Source organism: Neodiprion pinetum, chromosome 7, assembly GCF_021155775.2.
Source record: "Neodiprion pinetum isolate iyNeoPine1 chromosome 7, iyNeoPine1.2, whole genome shotgun sequence".
Taxonomy (NCBI): Eukaryota; Metazoa; Arthropoda; class Insecta; order Hymenoptera; family Diprionidae; genus Neodiprion; species Neodiprion pinetum.
The window spans coordinates 16,268,430-16,289,416 of record NC_060238.1 but is presented as its reverse complement, the minus strand read 5'-3'; the positions used below and the strand labels follow the sequence as shown (position 1 = coordinate 16,289,416).

At 36.5% G+C, this 20,987-nt stretch overlaps 1 protein-coding gene across 1 annotated transcript in view; it reads left to right on the top strand.

Annotated features, from left to right (window-relative positions):
* Positions 1-20,987, top strand: part of LOC124223701 (ras-like protein RAS2) — a 308,087-nt gene that overhangs the window by 50,632 nt on the left and 236,468 nt on the right. The gene's annotated exons all lie outside the window — the stretch shown is intronic.

Genomic DNA, 20,987 nt, shown 5'->3' with positions numbered 1-20,987 from the left:
ACTAAATTTGCAGTTGACGAACTCAAATATTGTAAAGTTGAAAAGAATATCTTGGAGATAGTTGACCGATGTAAACCAAAGAAAATTGCTATGGCTGAAAATGTCAGTCCAGTTTTTATTTTCACTAAAAAAATTAAAAGCCTCTGTTCTCTTGTTATTGTAGATCTTTCCGATGGGTTTTCAGTTTTAGATAATAAAAAATTAAAGTTCTGGAAGTTCACTCCAGCAATATCTAATAAATCTTCATCGGTCTTAATAGATGGAAAACAACAGAAACTACGCTGTTTCCTATTTTGTTCAACTACAGCCTCGTTAAAACCAACCGACTTATCTACTCTATCTGTTAACGATGTGCCGCATTGTACCTCTTCATCTTTCATTTTTTTCCTATTCACAATAGTTTTGAGAGTGGCAATTTCCGGTATTTCAGTTTGAACTTCAGCATCGCAGTAGTTAGTCATGTAAATATATCTGTTACAAGTGAAAGTTTTTGTTTGTTCGATACCAGCAGAACTTACAAAATCTACTTGACACTCTTGATCACTTTTTAAAATTACTTCGGCACTGCTTATATCCATAGGTTCACGTCCACTATTATTGACAACATTGTTGGGGTCGTTATTAACTTGATTTCCAGTATTACAATTCACTCCGATGTTATGCTTGTGAAGAGTATTTCTTCGGTTCATGAGTCGATTGTACCTATAATTAATGGATACATAGGTTATTATATAAATATCGATGTATATATTATTCAATTTTATAATTATTTTTTTAATTCTCATACATTTACCTGCTCAAAACAGCTCTTTCATTTAGTTGCTTTACATGATAAACTGGAGGGAATAGAGTTGGCGCGTAGCTTGGACTCGCAGGATCATCTGATTTTTTCTTGCTAATGAAATGAGCATTACATATTACATGATGAGTTTTTGGAGTCAACTTTGAACCTTCAGGACTGTAAAAAACAATAATACTTATGTATTTATATAGTGTTTCATGCAGATAGCATAACAGTTCACCTATTGATATAGTTGGCTTGATTTTAAAAATATAGAAAACTAAGGCATCGAAAGTAAAGTTATGTTACTTACTTTTTTCTTTTCACAGCAGCAATCCATTTTTGCCTATGAACTATTTTATGTGATGCAGTTGGAAACTTGTAAAATATACAATCACTAGTTTTACCGTTATTTTTGCAGTTAACAGCACAACAAGTGTAATTCCACATACCGTCTATTGTTTCTCATACAAAATGCTATCACAACACACGCTGGCTCAACTCACTACTCGCCACCCCGCGCGCTGCGAACGTTTCGCAGCTCCCCTCCAAGCGCCTGCTCACAGCGAATACCGAATGGCTATTTATCTAGCGCCTACTGTATATACCGTCGAGTCTAATCTAGTCACCTGCGACAGTGCACTGCGCATACGTTATGAAAGAGAGAATATCTTTTATAAAAAATCGTACATATTTATAATTTTACGTTAATCCTCGTAGGTTTCTACTATATTTTACGTAAAAGATTTAATCTACTTCCAATATGAAATGTTTCAGATCTTTCGTAGAAAGTCGTAGAATTCTTCGCAGGAACTCGTAGTTTTCTATAAAATTTAATAACAATTTTCTATTATGAAAAGTCGAATATATTAAAAATTTTATGGTAATCCTCGTAGTTTTTTACGAAATACTACAAAAAAAAAAACCAACATATCATTTTTACAATGTTTTGTAGAAATTTGTACTTTTTTACGAAAAATATTACGACCCTTCAGGATTATTTCCAAACCTTGACATTTTTCTACGCTTTTCTGCTATTTCCTACGATTTTATACCACCCGCAATTTTTTGTAGTTTCACGCAGAAATTATTTTCACCAGGCCATAGCTTTATTGATTACTGACAATGGCCTAACTATTTATATTTTATGTATAGTGACGCAAGCTTTAGAATGCTCGTGTGTATCACATCGCACCGCCAATTTTATTTATTAATTATATTATTTTGTTTCTATTCATTATATCATTTCTTTTTATTATTTCTTGCTGTCATAATTGATTCTCTTCATAAGCAATGCGCGTAGGTGTGTACCTTGTTTAATATTTCAGTATCAAAACGGAACATAAATATTTTACTAACAAAGAACTCTAGAACTTCTCCAAATCTCCTAGGAACTTGCCGAAAAGTGATGATATTGCAGAATTGGGGTGCTCCTCTTTTTTTAAATCCGATTTGTGTTCCATGGTCAACACCCAGAATCGTACGGGCCGAAATGATCTGTTGCAACGCCTCAGGATATAAGAACGCCCTTACAAGAATTTTTTTTCCGAAAATAAGCTACTAATTTCACAGAGGTGCAAAGACGTGCCGATAAGGTTTTGAACTCAATCGTACCTTAAGTTTGGAAACGGCAGTCGCTGTAACTGAGCTACTGTCAATTTAAGTTTATGTAACGGCTGTTGCAATGCATTTTGAAGCTATTTTTTATTAATTGAACTAAAATTATAGCTTGTACAACGGATTATAGTCAAAAGAGTTATGACGTTATCCACGTTAAGATACATCTATCAGAACACTGACATTTCATTGCCTGTAACAATTGCAATTGTCACTTGTAACGAGAATAAAAAAATACGTCATCATTATTTCAACTTACTCTATCAAATGTGCATACTTAAATTGGAAAACAACTTGTATGAAAGAAGAAGGCCAATTCAATTAGATTATTCCATTGCCGGTACGAACATCAGGTAAATCAACGGTATATAATCGTATCTTATGAAAAAAAGTGATGAGCTTTTAGGCTAAAACCGACTAGTTACATGAGACACCGTGCACCACAAGTATGAAGACGGAATTATTTCGCTTTGGGGGGAGTTGTGTGCCCCACTATAATAGTCACATACATCACTTTATTGATCAATAAACGGCAAGGAACACGACGACGAGCAAGAGAAGAGGCGAGAGAGAGAGAACGAGAAGGGAAGGGGGGGGGGGGGGGGACGAATGGCAGGGACCTACTGCCAGCTTCTGTGAGATCCAAGATCAATGATGCTCATTTCAATACTCATATACACCCACCGCAAACCCTGTACCACTTATGTAAGTTCTACGCGAAACAATAACGGCTTATTTTGACATATATTGCAACGTATTCGGCCGCCAAGCTGGTCTAGGCCAGTCTATGGGTAATATTGCATTGCACTAACCTACAGGAGTTATTTTATTTTTTTTATCGGGCTTAGTATCGTGTACTGAGTATAAAATCACTAAATCCTGGCAAATTCCAATGCCCGAAAAGTCGCCATCTTGAGAAAACGATACATCCCGGTAACCATGACTCTTAGGCCAAAAATCATAATAACCATTATTAGAGATCATTAATTTGCCCATCTTTTTTGTGAAATAATTTGTTTTTATGAAACTTACCGTTTGCGACTTACGGCTCATTTCATTAGCTTGTGCTTGTATTTTTTCTGACAGCAAATTTTAGTTTCATTAAATGAGCCATAAGTCGTAAAGGATAAGGTTTATAAAAAAAATTGGCAAATAAAAGTTGGGAAATTTGATACTCTACGATTATGGTTATTATGATTTTTAGGCCTAAAGCGCACGGACACCGAGATATAGGTAGATAACGTTTTTTCAAGATGCCGACTTTTTTGGCATTGAAATTTATCAGAATTTTGTGATTTTATACACAGTACGCGGCGAGCCGTCAAAAAATACACGGCAGGCGGAGCAGCGAACGACGAACACAACCACGGACTTAGCACACGGACAATCGGTGGGCAAAAACGAGATAATCCGTTCGTCACTCGGACGCTGCCCGAGCCACGGTAATACCGGGTATAAATATGAACGCCGCGCAAGCTCTCGTTAGCAGATCTCTACAAAGCGCTGATCGTGAGCTGACTCACAGCTGTTAGTAAGACTGCTGGTCTCTAAGCGAGTCAAACTGTAAAATTTAAATAACTCAGAAATATTTAGGCAGAGCACCTTTTTTCCAAAATTAATAAATTAGATATTAAGGAAGTATAAAGCACTCTAGGTTTCATTTTTCGTTAGAATTAGACTAAATTTAGAGATAAAACTGTCCACTATTTAAAATTTATCCTAATTTCATTAAAATCAAATAGTAGAATCGTAACTTAAAAATTGTAATATAAATTTATTTTTCAGATTATTTTACACTTAGCTTACCATTCGTAGTTTTCTTTCGTCATCGTATGCATTCACAGTGCAATTGAAGCACTTATATAATTTTCATTGTTATTGAATTTCTCACGTATTAAACATTTAAATCTAACCGCTTGCTTATTTATTCGGCCGACTAACTTTGTTGATTAAAAGTCGAGTCAAATAGGGAACTTACAGCGACGGAGATCAGGGTCAATGCACTAGGCGATACATTCTATGCAGTACCTGAAGGCATTTATCTAGGGAAGCTAAGTCTGATACTTGGGCAGCTACGGCGTAAGACCCCTGGTTTTTTTGTTAGCTAATTATAAAGAATTAGGCACGACAGTCATGATGTCAAAACTTTGGTCTGTGCAGGGTGACGGTTCCGGAGGTTACCGAGTATAACCTTTTCACTTACACATTTTTCTACTTAATATTTTGGATGAAAAGATGCACTATTCGCATTAGATTATGCTTTTATTCGACGTTTGGGCAGGATCCCGCCTACCATCATCAGGTTTCTTTAATGTTAAATAAATAACAGATTTTACATGAGAACTATATAGACTTTACAATTTAACTAATGTACAAAAATGCAACTATTTAATCTTATTATTGAACTACTGTGTAGAATTAAAATATTCCAAACTTATATGTATCGACATTCCTTATAGATGTTTGTTACATGGTGTTCAAGAAGGAAGTGACTATCCACATACCTATACTGACAAGCCTATGCTTTTAATGATAATTATAACAACTATCTTTGAAAGTCATACATCAATTGACGCGTTTGTTGGTATATTGGCAAATTGTTTACATAACAGTCGATACATTTCCTCTTGACAATTTATATAATGTCTGAATAGAGGTGACATCAATTTTCAATGTCAGTTCTTTTGTTGACTGTTTTGTTTTTAGAGATATGTAGCAGTTCTTTTATGATACTCTTATGCCAGTTAGTTTCTTTATCTATAATCTTTACATTTTCAAAATGAAAACTATGCCCTTCCACCAATGAGTGATAAACCACCACCGATCTGTCTGTATCCTGTCTTTTTACATCATATTTATGATTGGCAATCCGTTTTTTTAGATGTTGCGATGATTGGCTGATATAACATTCATCACAATCTTTACAATCGATTTTATAAACGATATTGATCTGTTCCAGTATGGCTGTTTTGATTTTAAAAATGTAAATACATTATTTAACGTATTGGTAATTTTGTACGAGACATTGATGTTTTCTTTACACAGTGTCTCTTTGTCCAACCTGCACCGAAAGTATCTCTTTTCGTGCATGTAAAGTGCGCGTAAAGTGGCTTTTTCCCGACCGGTGACAAATGAGCGTGCGCAAAATGTTGGCGGGCGCAAATAATGTACCATAAGCGAGCGCAAAAACATGTTTCGCGCCCACTTCGACAAATGTCGGGCGCAAAATGAAGTGGTCTACCACGCGATTGAATACGAACTAGCGCTGCCACGCGTCGTAACTCCTCACTATCACGATCAGTGAGTCCGTAACTACCGCAGTTTTCGCGTATTTCTTTGTAATTTGTCACGATTGTGTTGTGACGCGCATTCGTGACCTTTTTATCTCGCTGTTTTCTTGTTTAGTAAAAAATGCAAGGCAATTATCTATCTGATGAAAGTGGCGGAGATGTGTTGTACACGCCATCTGAGATTAGTGCGAAAGTCGAAAACATGAAAAATTTTTTATTCTTCTATGTATGTAAAAGTTGAGATTATTTTGACATTCAATTTCTGAAAAATTCTTTTGTTTTGTTTTTTAAATCTACATTTTTGATATGATCGGGGGGCTTTACTCTGGACCCCCCACCGCCCCGACCCATCGCGGAATCGTCGTATATCTTTTAATTTGCCTATTTTTTCTGCACTCAAAGGCAAACTTTTGGTACGGCTTGTAGACAAAACGTATCGTGTGCACCATGAGCGGAGAACGATAACGCTCGTGCGAGTTTCGGCTAAGCCTCGCAGTCGCGTCAATCGCTCACTTTCCGCCCTAGATACACAATGTACTATTTTGATGTTTCGTGATAGGCCATCAACATAAGGAATAATCCACGACATTTTAGTTTGTTGGCATCAATGTTATCAACATTGTTTCCTATGCAACTATTGTAATGTTTATCTATTCGCTGTTCTTGTAAATGCCTGATCAATTTTGCTGGATAGCCGTTTTTTTTTAGAGTTTCACTTATTAATTTCAAATTTCGTTTTCTGAATCGACTTTGTAAAAAAAACATCAATGTCTCGTACAAAATTACCAATACGTTAAATAATGTATTTACATTTTTAAAATCAAAACAGCCATACTGGAACAGATCAATATCGTTTATAAAATCGATTGTAAAGATTGTGATGAATGTTATATCAGCCAATCAGCGCAACATCTAAAAAAACGGATTGCCAATCATAAATTTGAATAAAAAAAAAGATGGGATTCAGACAGATCGGTGTTGGCTTATCACTCATTGGCGGAAGTGCACAGTTTTAATTTTGAAAATGTAAAGATTATAGTCAAAGAAACTAACTGGCATAAGAGTATCGTAAAAGAAATGCTACATATCTCTAAAAACAAAACAGTCAACAAAAGAAGTGATATTGAAAATTGAAGTCACCTCTATTCAGACATTATATAAATTGTCAAGAGGAAATGTATTGACTGTTACGTAAACAATTTGGTAACACACCAACAAACGCGTAAATTGATGTATGACTTCCAAAGATAGTTGTTATAATTAACATTAACAGCATAGGCTTGTCAGTATAGTATACGTATGTGCGTAGTCACTTCCTTCTTGAACACCATGTAACAAACATCATAAGTGCTAAGGAATGTCGATACATGTATATTTGGAATATTTTAATTCTACACAGTACTTGAATCATAAAATTTAATAGTGGCATTTTTGTACATTAGTTTCATTGTAAACTCTATATAGTTCTCATATAAAATCTGTTATTTACTTTACATTAAAGAAACCTGATGGTAGGCGGGATCCTGCCGAAACGTCGAATAAAAGCGTAATCTAATGCGAATAGTGCATCTTTTCATCCTTGACCGTTCACCGAACGATATTGAATGTATCCCGTGTGTCCATGAGGAAAGTGAAAAAGAACCTTATGCGCGTGCGTCGAGTCGTTAGAATTTTATTGGCTGATAGTTACCGCCTGACTGAGCAGCCGACGCAATGCTAATAGCAACTGTCAGAAAATGTCCCTTGGAGCCCACAGGTAGCCTTAAACCGAATTCTTTTACAGGTAGAGGTGAGCTCCTAGAGATATTTTCTGACAGTTGCGATTGGTATTGCGTCCGCTGCTGAACCAGGCGGTAACTATCAGCCAATAAAATTCGAACGATTTGATGCACGCACATAAGGTGCGCACTTTCGTCATGGACACATGGTATATCAACACGGTCACGAACATCGAACTCTTTAATATTTTGGCCCGAACATTGTTATCCGGAAATTTTTTCGGGTCGCTGATCACGAATCTGAAGTCATATTTTGGATATATCGCCATATTGGATCTGGTATTTTGGATTTATAAATCATCAAATTCTGACTTCAGATTCGTGATCAGCGATTCCAAAAACCCCCCTCTAACAAAATTGTAGGCAAAATATTGAGTGGCAAAATGTGTGACGGAAAGGGCTGGACAGACTCGTGCGTTGTGTGCGCACGTGTGGGTTTAATAATGTGGAAAAAATCTAGATTTTTTCATGTTTTAATAGTCATGAAAGGTAACAAGGATCATTTGAAGTCGTAAATAAACTGTGACAACCCGTGGTAAAGTAGCAACGGCATGCAATCGTCTGAGTCTATGACAATACGGTGACGGCAAGAAATTGTCTGATACCTGAAATCAGCAGATAAAAGTAACTCTATAACTTGGATTTTTTTCAAGTAGATAATAAATATCTGCTTTCCTACCCGAAAATAGGAGTTAATTCCCGACTCAACCATAAATCTATCTTTTTTGACCTCAAAAGCGGGACAAAAGTGGCATATTGTACCCTAAAACGCATTTGCGGGAAATATCAGATCATTTTTCTCACAAATCAAAATCAGCGGGAAATATGAACCCAATTTTAAAATAAATATTGGGGCCAGAGTTGAGTCGGAAATAAAGTCCTATATGTAACACAGGAATAAAAGTCGACTATTCCCTGGGATCATTCGCGGGAAAAATCTTCGACTCTGTTTCTTTGTTATCGAATGCGTCGACTGAGCCGAATGTACTATTATTCTTTTGTTAAACAATATTTCTTTCATAATTTACCTGGAAGAAGATTATGCACCGGCGCAAGGCATTCGCGAGTAGACGCCGCAACACTCTAAATAACCGCAAATGTTACAATGTATGTACGTACATAAACCATTCCACGCCTTCTCCATAAATCTCCCTTGTTTCATTTGCATATTAATTAAATACGGAATGATGATATGTTTGAACGCAGATTGCTCAGTAAAAACGTTAAAATGATTGATTGGCCAATAATTTGAAAATACATACATTTTATTACGAGATAGTCATACATTGTGTATTTATTAAATTATCATTTTCGTAAAGTAAAAGGAATTCTTTGCAAATTTATAAATAAAAAATATAAACAGTTTTGATATGGATACTCCGATTCAGATCGCGTCAAAATGCTCAAAAATGTAGTAGATTTGTTTGGTTTCATTTCACGTTGGCGTATTTTATTCAAAAGACTTCTTTTTTTAAGATCACTAAATCAGTTTTTTTTTACAGGAGTCAAGTCAATATTGCCACGTGTAAAAGAAAACATGTTTTACTGAAGTTGGTGGACATAGTCTTCTAAATAAAATCGTCTGTCCTCAAGTGGAATTGAATATATACAGGTTCATCCGGGTTGAGTTACGCGCGTAACGCTTGCAACGAAAAAAAACGAAGCAATGGTGAATAATTAACAAATCCGTTTTTGTCTTCATTAGTGATACAGGGTTAAGAATCAACAAAAAGGGGGGCAAGGAATCGGCGTTGATGGAAAAAATCGGTCTCAACGACTGTTATATGAGAGACCTATGTTTATGACGTTTAGCAAAAGGAATCTTGAAAAAATTTTCTCTGTATGTATTGTTCCCACGTTGCATTTTGACCATGCACTGCGTATTGTAGCACCTTATCAGCGATTGGTTCTTTTGCACATGGGGTAGACACAGTGTACTATGCTCCACGTTACATTGTTAAAAATGTTTGTTAGAAATTTACTAAAATTGTAATGAACGTTTTATCATCTTACCGAAGAGTAAATTTACTTTATTTTTTCATATCTTCGTCGACAGCTAATTTTTTTAATTTACTGTAACATTACCGTTAATTTACTAAGTATTAGTGCCGTAATTTCAATAACTCTGGGTACTATTTCTACAATATTATGGATTGTAAATTTAATAGATGGAGAAAAAAATAGATGAAGAATGGGTATATAATTAATGTTGATGATTTTTTTTTAGTACAAACCATATTCTAATACATTATCACTAGCTACAATTGATGAAAATGCATTTTACAATTAGACCGATTAGAAATCCTCACGCCTTAATTCGTCGTAACTGGGTCTCGAAAGCCGTTCCGCTCCCATCTTTCGGATCACTAGCCGGAAGCCCTATCTACTAATCCAAACTACTTTGTGGGAAATCATTACTTTATTTGATTTATAATATATTGTACGGTACACACGGACATGGCAGATAATACAGTCACTGAAAACTCAGCAATAAGATTATAGCTTCAGAATTCGTACTCGCAATACTATTTTAAATAAATTAATGAGGACATTTACTTTCCAAATTTATTAAATTGTTAGATGGTCAGTAAATTTACAGTTTAATTGTCTGAATACTTTATTACTTATTCGAAAATTAACGTAGTAATTCCTTGGACTTTATTGAAATCTGGTACTGTTAAGTATTTTGTATAAAGTTTATACACGCACAGCTTGAGTAGGTTCACAAAAAAATTTGGAAATTTTCGAAAATTGTTGAGAAACCTTTTAAGTATTAGTACATGTGACATACTGTCAAGTACAACTAAAATTTTTCGGGGTGATTTTAGAACTCAGGTTTCGTAATTTCTAAATCTGACTACGGAATTTAAAGTTCACATGCGACATTTCCGAATCTAGTTATGAGATATTCGAAATCGCAGAGTGACATTAATAGAGATACATATTAAATCCTTTTGCTGTAATAGATTTCCAATTTCAACAGACTGTAATCGAATTTCTTTGTACATTAATTACGCGAATTCAGCAAAATGTTTAGTAAATATGAAATACCGTATGTGTAGTCATGTGTAGTCAATTTATATATATAATAAAAATATGTAAATTGAAAATACAGTTTTGCGTTTTTTCAACCAAGTTAAGCAAAATTACAAAATTTTATTGAAAATTTAATGAGAATCCTTGGTAATTCACTTTAAAACACGAAATTTGTAATTCAGCTGCACTTTTGTGTAGTAAATTTACAAACATTTTTAACAGTGTACGACGCTGAAGTTAGTTACAGGTTTCAGCCGCCAGTTATCGCAATCCAAGGACTAATATTGGTCTACCCGAAACTTCCGATACTTACGTTCTGGCATCCGTTAAATAGTGTGAATACTTAAGTAAACATAAAACTTTGTGAAAAAATGTAAAATATAATCATGGGCTCTCAATAAACAATGGGATTTTTCATTTTTGGAGTGTTTTATAGGTCTCGGAGGGTGTATCATTTTCTTTAGCAGTTGAAACTCCGCGTTTTAACATGAAATTGAAATCACTATTTTAGGAATAGAACAAGAAAGGCGCTGACCACTACTGGTGAGGATATTTGAGTCGAAGAACATTTTCTTACGTATCGGCCGGTTATAGACTCAACTGATGCAGGAATGACTGCTCTGCTTCTTGGTGAGCTGACAGCAAAATATGGTCTAGACATGAATAATTGCCGAGGCCAAGGTTCCGATAATGGTGCTAACATGATTGGCAAGAATAGAGGTGTACAGAAAAGGGTATTAAATACCTACCCGCGAACATTTTTCAACCTTTGTGGATGTCATCCTTGAATTTGGCTGTTGGAGATCCTGCTAAATCTTTGGTCAAGTCTGTCTCTATTTGATGTACTGCCGCGACTCTATATAATTTTTAGCGGATATGTTAAACGCTGGTCTATTTTGAAAGTGAGTGCTGAGACTTTTACTGCCAAAGCTGTGAGCGAAATTAGGTGGGAATGCAGGGTTCAGAGCTTGAAAGCTGTCCGTTATCAATACCCCGAAACTTGCGACGCCATGATTAACTTGGCGGAAGAAACAAATGACCCCAACATTTCTTCAGAGGCGAAATCCCTAGTCATGCATTGCGCTGATTTTCAATTCATCGTCACTCTTACCGTCTGGTACGATATACTGTTTCAGGTAAATTTAGTGAGCAAAACAATATAGGCAGAGGAAATGTATTTGGCTACTACTGTAAATGTACTGCAGGGGTGTGAAAAATATCCGGGTGAAGACCGAGTAGCAGGATACGACTCTGCTGTCATAACCGCGAAATAAATCGCTGAAAGTTTAAAGGATGCCAGAATGTAAGAATCAGTTTTGGGTAGAAGGCGCCAGGCACCTATTCGTCCCTAGATTTCGATAACCGGCAGCTGAAACTTGCGGCTGACTTCAGCGTCGTCTCCGCGCTCCGTATGAATTTGAGTAGCAGTTTTAAATTTTGTGCATTCGAAAATCTCTCGGCTACGAAAAATTAATATCTACGAAAAGTGGTTGGCAAAAGAGTCCAGCAAAAGTATGCATGTTAAGTGAATTTGAGACTTCAAGCAGTTTTACCTCGTCAATATTTTATCGAATAATAAACAATGACGTTTTTTTCTCTGCTGAATATAAGTTTGCATCGTTAATTTTTCACCACTTGGTGTAATATATCTTTGAATAATAGACCTATGATGATGATGACAGCGACCGGGATAGTGAGGATTTTAGGGATGATTCTGAAGAATAAAACTATAAAATATTCAAAAATTCACAATTATTCATCAAGCATTTTTTCAGAAATAAAATTTATAAAGTTTATATTTTTCCTTTAAATAAATTAATACATTACAAGATCTGATGAAAGTTATAAAAGATATATTCATAATTGTAATAAATTCTGTTTACCACATGTATAGTTATAATAAATACTATTTTGTAGTATTCTAATTTTCTTAGTCTAATATTTGTATAAATTCTATTAGTATTTCTGTGTATATTGTCTACATTTTTTGGGTAGATAGTTGCATCCTAGGCAGTTTTCAACTAGAGGATATGAACTATTCAATATATCATCATCAGGTCCTGGTGTATAACGCAGGAGGTATCTACAGCCATTGGCGATGTTGTCGTCCATTTGCGTATCCTTCGGCAGTTCATTCCACATCTATTAATGGAGTTTAATGCGATATGTAAATGAATTCTTTTGGCAAAAAAGCGATGTCTTCTGACCTCATTGCTCTTATACTGCCCAATTCTTTGTACAGGTGAAATGATTTTTCGACAGAACCGGTGTACTCCTTCAAATACCAACTCTTTAACCGCTGGTCATCTTCGAAAGCGCAGTTGTACGTTGGGATGTATTCAGGACAGTTATCATACCAAATAGCTCCTACTTCTACATATTTCTGAATGTTATCCGATGGGATGTATCCATGGTTTAAGTCATGCCAGGGCACCACTTACATATATTGCAATTTTTTCGACATAGGGGACGCGATATGTAAATCTTCCATATTAATGTTCGGTATTGTACCAACGAAGATCTCTGTCAGCTATGGTTTTTTCTCTTCTCCCTTGACGTATACGTAACGTATTCGTCACCATTTTTGTCCTGATCGTTAGTACATCTGCGTGAGACTTATTGCCAACATTCCATGGCATTCCGTGGTAATTACACGTTAGCGAAGCGTTAGTAGCTCTATGTTCAACCGGTCAGCTAGCCAAATAACAGGGTGCCTTGAAGAGGATGTACTCTAAATCCGATTCGTTTATGATGATGATTACGATCGTCTCCATTTTCTATGGGGTTGTTGGAACTGTGATTGATTTTTCTCAAATACTGGTAGAAGACTGACTATTCGGCCTCCTGCACACCGGCTTTTATCCCCTCGTGGATCAATTTTAAAGAAGTGGAGGGAAATGATGTGGATTATTAACATACATCGAGCAATTTTACGGCACATAACTGCACCAAAATTTGAATTTGTTGTATTTTCCCCCGTAATACCTACTGAGATTGCAGACGATTTTTCCTCGCCAGATTACACATTTCGGTCAGCTGATTTGAATCTTCTTGTAGAACCCTCGCGATTCTTTGTGGCAAGAAGACGTATTCTTCATCAATCGTAGCCAGAACACGTACCCCAAATTTCGTTTTGACAAGTTTTAGATTCGTAATGTTGCTATATATTCTACTAATATCCAATTCGGATATCTGCTTCGTTGGCTGGCATTCCAAACGACTGCCGAGGTTGATTTTTCCACGGTCCATTGCGTTTCGACGAGAGTTTCTTTTTTCACAAGTGAGAACAGTTCACGACGAGAAAACGATGATAACGGAGTGACTATCGACATAAGCTCATGTTTTATATACCGACCATCCCCACCACAATTTTCCACCAAACAACACTCGACATGCATTTTGAGGGAAAAATTTTTATGAAACCCCCCTATTCCAGAATGATGTATTCACAATGCCACCCATCGAGTTCAGTGTTGGCACTGCCTCAAAGCTAACATTTTCTTGCGAAGAAAAGGTATATTCGACCATTATTTTCAAAGGTTATATTTTTCCCACCACTACCTTCACCGCTCAGTAAAACGTGTCATCTTGCGATGGTCATTGGAAACAAAGCACCAATAAAATGTCTACCCATATGACGGAAAACATTCAAATGTCCGCCCATCCAACAGCAAAAAATCCCATAATTAGAAATCTCCGTCGGTAAAGTCGACCGGCAATACAGGTAATTTATAACCTTCGCGGGTAACATATCGACTGTCGGTAAGGAAGAATCGGGATTGACCCGGAATTTCACCTCAGTCTCGGTATTTTTGTTTTCTGCATTTGTAGTAGTAGTAACTCTAATCTTCGTAATTGTTAACGATATCACAGCGTTATTTGTACTTTTTTCGACGACAGTATTGCTTTCAATTGAAACTAATCAATTCATGGTCATTAATATAACTCATAGTTATAAAGGAATAAAATAAGATTTTATTAACACAACTCTCTCAAAGAGGATATTACCGAGCGCTAGAAAATGATTGATTTAACATAACACAATTGCTTCTAAGCAGCTTATTTATCTGCAGTCACTTTTTTCATCACTTCCTCTCAAAGTGACTACCTTAACCTAAAAGGTTATTAACGAGTGATATTGAGTATTCAATCACAACCCAAAAGATTGTTTACAAGTAATATGTATACAACAATCCTCTTCTGTCATAGACATGGCAATACTTCGCTGCTTCAGACTCAACCAAGAACTTGCATCTCCAGAATATTTGCATCACTAAAAGCTTCTAAGCATTTTTGTTCATTATTAGCCTCATAAAATAAGCCATAATCTAAATTTTCCTTCCGATATTTAAAAATTCTTTTAACAGTAAGCCAATTTGTGAAAGTTGTTGTCTCTGAATCCTCGGCAGCTACATTTACATTTACTGTCTGGACGAATTGAAGTTACAAGATACATTAAACTACCTACACCTTGTCTATAAGAGATATCTTACTTAATATCTGAACTTTTAATATTGTTTTGATCATTATTTCTTTTACAAAGTATAGTAACTGTATTCGACTCTTCCATTCGAAACTTTTCCAAGACAGCTTTAGTATAAGTATTTCGATTCAAAAATATAAATCCATTATCTAAACGTATTATTTGCACTCCAAAGTGATAGTTTAAAACTCCGATTTTAATTTGAAAAATCTTTCCAAGATTTTTAACCAACGATGTTATTTCATTTAAACTTGTTTCTGCGACTAACCGATCGTCAACGTAGATAGTGATTAATAGATTTTTACTAACTTTCTTCCTTATGAATCAAAAAGAATGAGCGGTGCTACAGACCACATCTTCTTCCTTTATGATACTATTTCCTGGATTTTATATTACAAGATAAGCAGAATCTGCCATTTCTACCGTGTCCAATTTTTAGCGCCACGCAGCTTTTCAATATGTGTTTCAAAATAGATTATTTGAACTGCGACACTACACAGGTCAGCACAGATCTAAACGTCCTAGATCTATAAGCAATGTATTTAAAGTACACTTTTTTACTGGAACTGATTCCCAAACGCTTTTAAATTCGAAATATTCTGCATGTAGTATTGAAATTCCGCGTCTCATTAATAACAAATCTGTATACATAGCAACAGTAGAGGATACTATAGAAATATGGCATGAGCGTCTCTGTCATCAGAATAAAAGGCATATCAATAAGGTTCTCAAGCTGCAAGGAATTGAAGTTGTAAGCAATGGTGAAAAATTCTGTGTCGGCTGTATTTTTAGAAAGGAGCACAGAAGAAGTACTTCAACTAGAACAAAAAGACCTTACAAAGCTGGTAAGTTGACATATGCTAAGGTTTGTGGACCAATGTAGGAAGAATCTTTGGGGGATACGAAATACTTCATATGTTTCCAGTATGATTTCTCTAAATTCCATCGAGTTTTATTCTTAAAAGCAAAGTCTGAGGTAACGTTTTTGAACACTTTTTTGAATTCATGTCATACTGCAGAACATAAAAAAAAAGGAATTCCTATGTGATGGTGCTAAGGAACTTGGTAATCAAGAAGTACATAAAGTTCATGAAGCAAAGGGTATACGTTTCAAAAAATCTGTGCCATACATACCTGAACAAAATGGAGCTGCAGAACGAGAAAATTGCACAACAGAAGTAGTAGAAAGTGCACGTGCTATAATTCATCCTAAAGGTTTACTAATAAAATTATTGGCAGAAGCGATCAATACAGTTGTTTATGTTCTTAATCGTACGGGTCCGAGATCTAGTAGAGATAAGACTTTGATAAGACAGCCTTTGATTTGCAGTTTGGAGGAAAGGTTCCGGGCATTGATCATTTACGAATAATTGGTAAAGAATGTTTTGTACATGTACCGAAACAGTTACGGAGAATGTGGAATACGAAAGGTATCGAAGGTGTTTTCGTTGGTTTCTTTGGTCAAAAGGATGGTTTTTGTGTGTGGATTCCTTGTAAAAGAAAGATTGTTCTGCGTCGTGATGTTGTCTTCAAACCGGAAACCTTACTTTTAAAATAGTTGTTTTTGTCTATAGATGGACTTAAAATTGAAATGCATGATATAGTAACCAACAAAAATTGCAGTAAAGAAAGCAAGATTTCAGAGGATGAAAATGAAGAAAATAGGGACATAGACGGAAATGATGAGGATCAAGAGGAAGATAACTAGAAGCCATGAAAACACAACGAAGTAAACCAAGTACATGAAAACTTTGAGGAAAGGGATAAAAATTATAAACAAGTATGCGAAAAAACAGGAGGTACTAATTTGAATTTAAATAATCTAGATGGGTGCCTAATTTAAATAATGAATCTGATCCGCATTTTTTACAGACGAGTAAGAGAATATCTCGTGGGCCTGAATATTTAATGGTTACATGATGTTTGTTGAGTACGTAGTTCCAGATTCTTTCGATTCTGTGATGGCATTTTCCGAAGCTTAACAGTAGAAAGAAGCAGTGGAAGATGAAATGATCTCGCTGGCAGAAAATAGAACATGGAAATTAACGAAATTACCTAATGGAAAGAGAATAGTTGAAAATCGTTGGGTTTTGCTAGTTAAAGAAAAATCAGACGGAACATTTGATAGATTTAAAGCAAGACTAGTAGCAAAAGGCTATTCTCAGCGACATGGAATCGGCTACGATGAAACCTTTAGTCCAGTAGCAAGATTTGACACAATTCGTACAGTTATCAGTGTCGCTGCATTTGAGAATCTTGCACTCAAAGAATTTGATGCAAACACGGTTTTCTTATACGGGAAACTTGAAGAAGAAGTGTATATGAGACAACTTGAGGGTTTTGATGGTGGAACAGGAAAAATGTGCAGACTGTATAGAAGTTCATATAGGTTTAAACAAGCTTCACGATCCTGGAAGGAACGTTTTGTTATTTTAACATAAAATGATTGCTTCTATGCTACTTATTCATTCACAGTCACTTGTTTCATCTCTTTTTTTAGAAATGAGGAATGTTTGATCTGGAGGAGACCAATTTGCAGACGCAGAGATATTGATATTCAATTTGTTAGCCAATAACTTTTGTGCGGATTTATACTGCGTTGTAGTAGGATTATTATTGAACCGATTCATTCTACGTATGGCTTTAAAAAAATATTTCTACATTACCTTGTGGTAATTTGTAGTTCAGGAAATATCCACCAATATCATTTAGAATCAGGAAATTATCGAGCCTGCATAAATTTTATAAAGAAAGAATAAATCCTAAAAACCTTGTGCTTGCAGCATTACTGCGCAAGACTTACTTTCGCGGAGTAGCAATTTTACCGGCCGTGTTTATTGAATGAGCCCCATTCCCTTTGTCTCACGTGTTTTTTTACCTTTTCATGAATTTCTAAATTCTCAGTGTACTGAACGTACCCGGCAACTTTTCATTCCAATTCTTGTGAACATTAACTACCAATACTTTGTGGACCTGACGTTTTGCAAAATTTATTTCTAACATTCAATAAATTTTAGGCCTTTCTTTCCCGGTTGAACAATTGGAATTTGCTTTGATCAGACCAAAGGACCTTTCTCCAAAAAGCAATAGGCTGTTCGACAAATATTCTTGAGGGACCAGAGTATGGAGAAATTCCGGGAAACAGTTGGAAGAACGTCACCTACAGCAAACTGTAAAGCACGGAGGAAGCAGCATCATGGTTTGGGGCTGCTTTGATTGGTCTGGAGTGGGAAGTTTGGTACTGATCACTGACATATTGACTGCCGATAGATATATCGACATTCTCGGTGAGAATTTGGAAGCGTCGTTGGTTCGGGTCGGGTTGGAAGAGAATTTCATCTTTCAACAAGACAATGATCCGAAGCATACAGCGAAGAAAACACAGCTGTTCATGAAATCAAACAATATAAAAGTGTTTGATTGGCCAGCGCAATCACCCGATCTCAACCCAATTGAGAATTTGTGGTTGACTTTGGACGCAAAAATCAATAAAATTGGTGTAACAAACAAGGACAATTATTTTACGGCGCTTAACAAAACTTGGGAGGTATTGGATGACCACTACCTGCAGAATCTCGTCGAAAGTATGCCTAGACGACTCCAAGCCGTTATCAAGGTTAAAAGTGGCCATACCAAATATTAGGCATCGTCAAAAAAAAAGTCTATGTTATATTGAAAAATTGAAAAGCGGTCTCTTTTTTTTTGTCAATGTGTTGAAAGATATGAATTATCATTATAAATTATAATCATTGTTATAATAAAAAAAGAGCAATTATTTCTTCGATCACCATGTTAGATATTTATAAGGATTATAAAATTTGCCTATTAAAGATGATACAAATATAAATATCTTAAATTTTTTCGATTTTTTTCAAATTTTTTGAGGTGGTCTCCTTTTTTTGTTAGTCACTGTATATCTCAGAATATTTTCTCATCCCTTTTTGTATGTAAATATCTGTTCCTATATCCCGAACCACCCATCCCTTCCCATGAACGAGAGGTCGATACCCAACCATCACCAGGAAAGGGAGGCCAACGCTATCAGGAAGAATCTGGACTACCTTCCCGTCATCACACCTCGCGGAGGTCTCAACGCTTCGGCCGAAGTACCTGGGTCAATGGTTACCTCAGTTCCGGATTGTCGGCAAAGCTAGCGTCATACCGTCAATCGTCGAGACTGTATCAACCAGCTGATGGGACGAATTAAAAATGGAGCATCACGCCGTGAAATCGGGTCACACATCTGCTGATTTCGCTACTACAGACGGAACCTATCGTTGAAGCCGCAAATTGCGAACTCCCGCGGTCCAGCAATGCAGTCCCATCTACCGTGAGCGGGTGCAAACCTATCTTCGGAGGGCTGAGAACAGCCCCAACCACGGTCTTACATACAGGTCTTGCAACGAACGTGGTAGGAGGTTGTCAGTTCACGTCCGAAACAAAAGTACAACTTATGGCCACAAGAGCGGCGCTACAAGTTGTTCATAAGCTTACTATTATTATTTGGTGGAACCCTAACCAATCTTTTTGATACTCATCCACAGATAACCTTACGTTGTAATGTCACTCATATGTCTATGAATAACTGACAGCGCCGCGTAGTGGCCAGTAGTAGCAAAAAAATCTGGACAATAACGCGGCTATCCCCACCACTCAAATTTCAGTTGCTTGCAAGACCTGTATGTAAGACCGTGGCCCCAACTACAAGCAGCGCAATCCCATCTACCGTGAACGGGCGCAAACCTATCTTTGGAGGGCTGAGAACAGCCCCAACTACCGGCAGTGTCCGTCACTACGTACCTCGGATCCTGCTTAACCTGACGGTCCACCGCTTCTCGACTCACGCCGGAGACCCGGGGAAACAGCTGAGTGCCGCGGGCCCTGCCGAGACATCTACCGATGAGCATCTCCTGATGTCCTCACAACAATGTCATCTCCCGACTGTCTTCTGTTTTGATGACGCTTGCGAAAAAACAGGGAAAATACACGAGGATAGCGTCATTTCTCGTCCTACTACCTTAGCAGCTTGACGTATTGAAAATTGTCTCTTTGCATCCCTATTGTGATTGTTGTTGTTTTTTCCTGTTGGTGAATCACCTGGTGATCTGGGATTATATTTCGAAAATTTCGACTCAGAGGGTTAATCTGTAATTTTGTAAGTAAGCTTTCGTTCTCGCACGACTCCCCGAGTTACTTTCTTGAGAATTATCCGTTGAAATTATTTCCTAAAAATACTACGCCACTACGGTCGAAGCCGCCATTGTCTGCCACCTGTTGCATCATCCCTCGGGTTTTCGTGTGTAATTAAGAATATATTACCTTCCCGTTCCTACTCTAGTGTGTGCCTCCCTTTCGTTGTGTAATTACCTTGTAATCGCCCCTCTGTGTGTGTGCATGTGGGTGTGCGAGCGTGTGAAGTGTGCCGGAATTAGGAGCGTCTTTTCTCATTTCGCCCACATCAGATCCCGCGAGCCCAAGGGTAATACATCTATTTCTAGGACTGACTGCGAGTAAAATAATTATATTATAAATTGTTAGTCCCTGAATTCTTGCGTATCATCCGTTATATTAATATTCGTTCACTATCTAAGATTTTATTAGCTGCCTAATATCAGCGTATACGAAGCTTTCCTTTTCGTGTTATATATTAGTTCCCTTGAATATTGTTCGATTAAGCTTACCTCAGTTCGAGCTAAATTATTTATTTTTATATTTGAAGCATGTTGTTTGCGATATAATATAGCGTAATTATTCGTTATTGTCAAATGTTCAGTGTTATTTTCTGTTCCTAGTAGCTAGGTAAAAATTTTGTATATATATTTGTGTCTAGTGATCTATAGGTTAATTTTTGTTTTCCTCGTTTCTTTATCCCCCCCATTTACCGGTGCCTTCCGCGATGCGTCCCGAGTACTCATATAGGTTCTGTATTACCGACTGGCTGAACGGCATGTGAAAGGTAAAGTATACAAGACCTACCCTACCCCCCGCCAATAAATTACCTT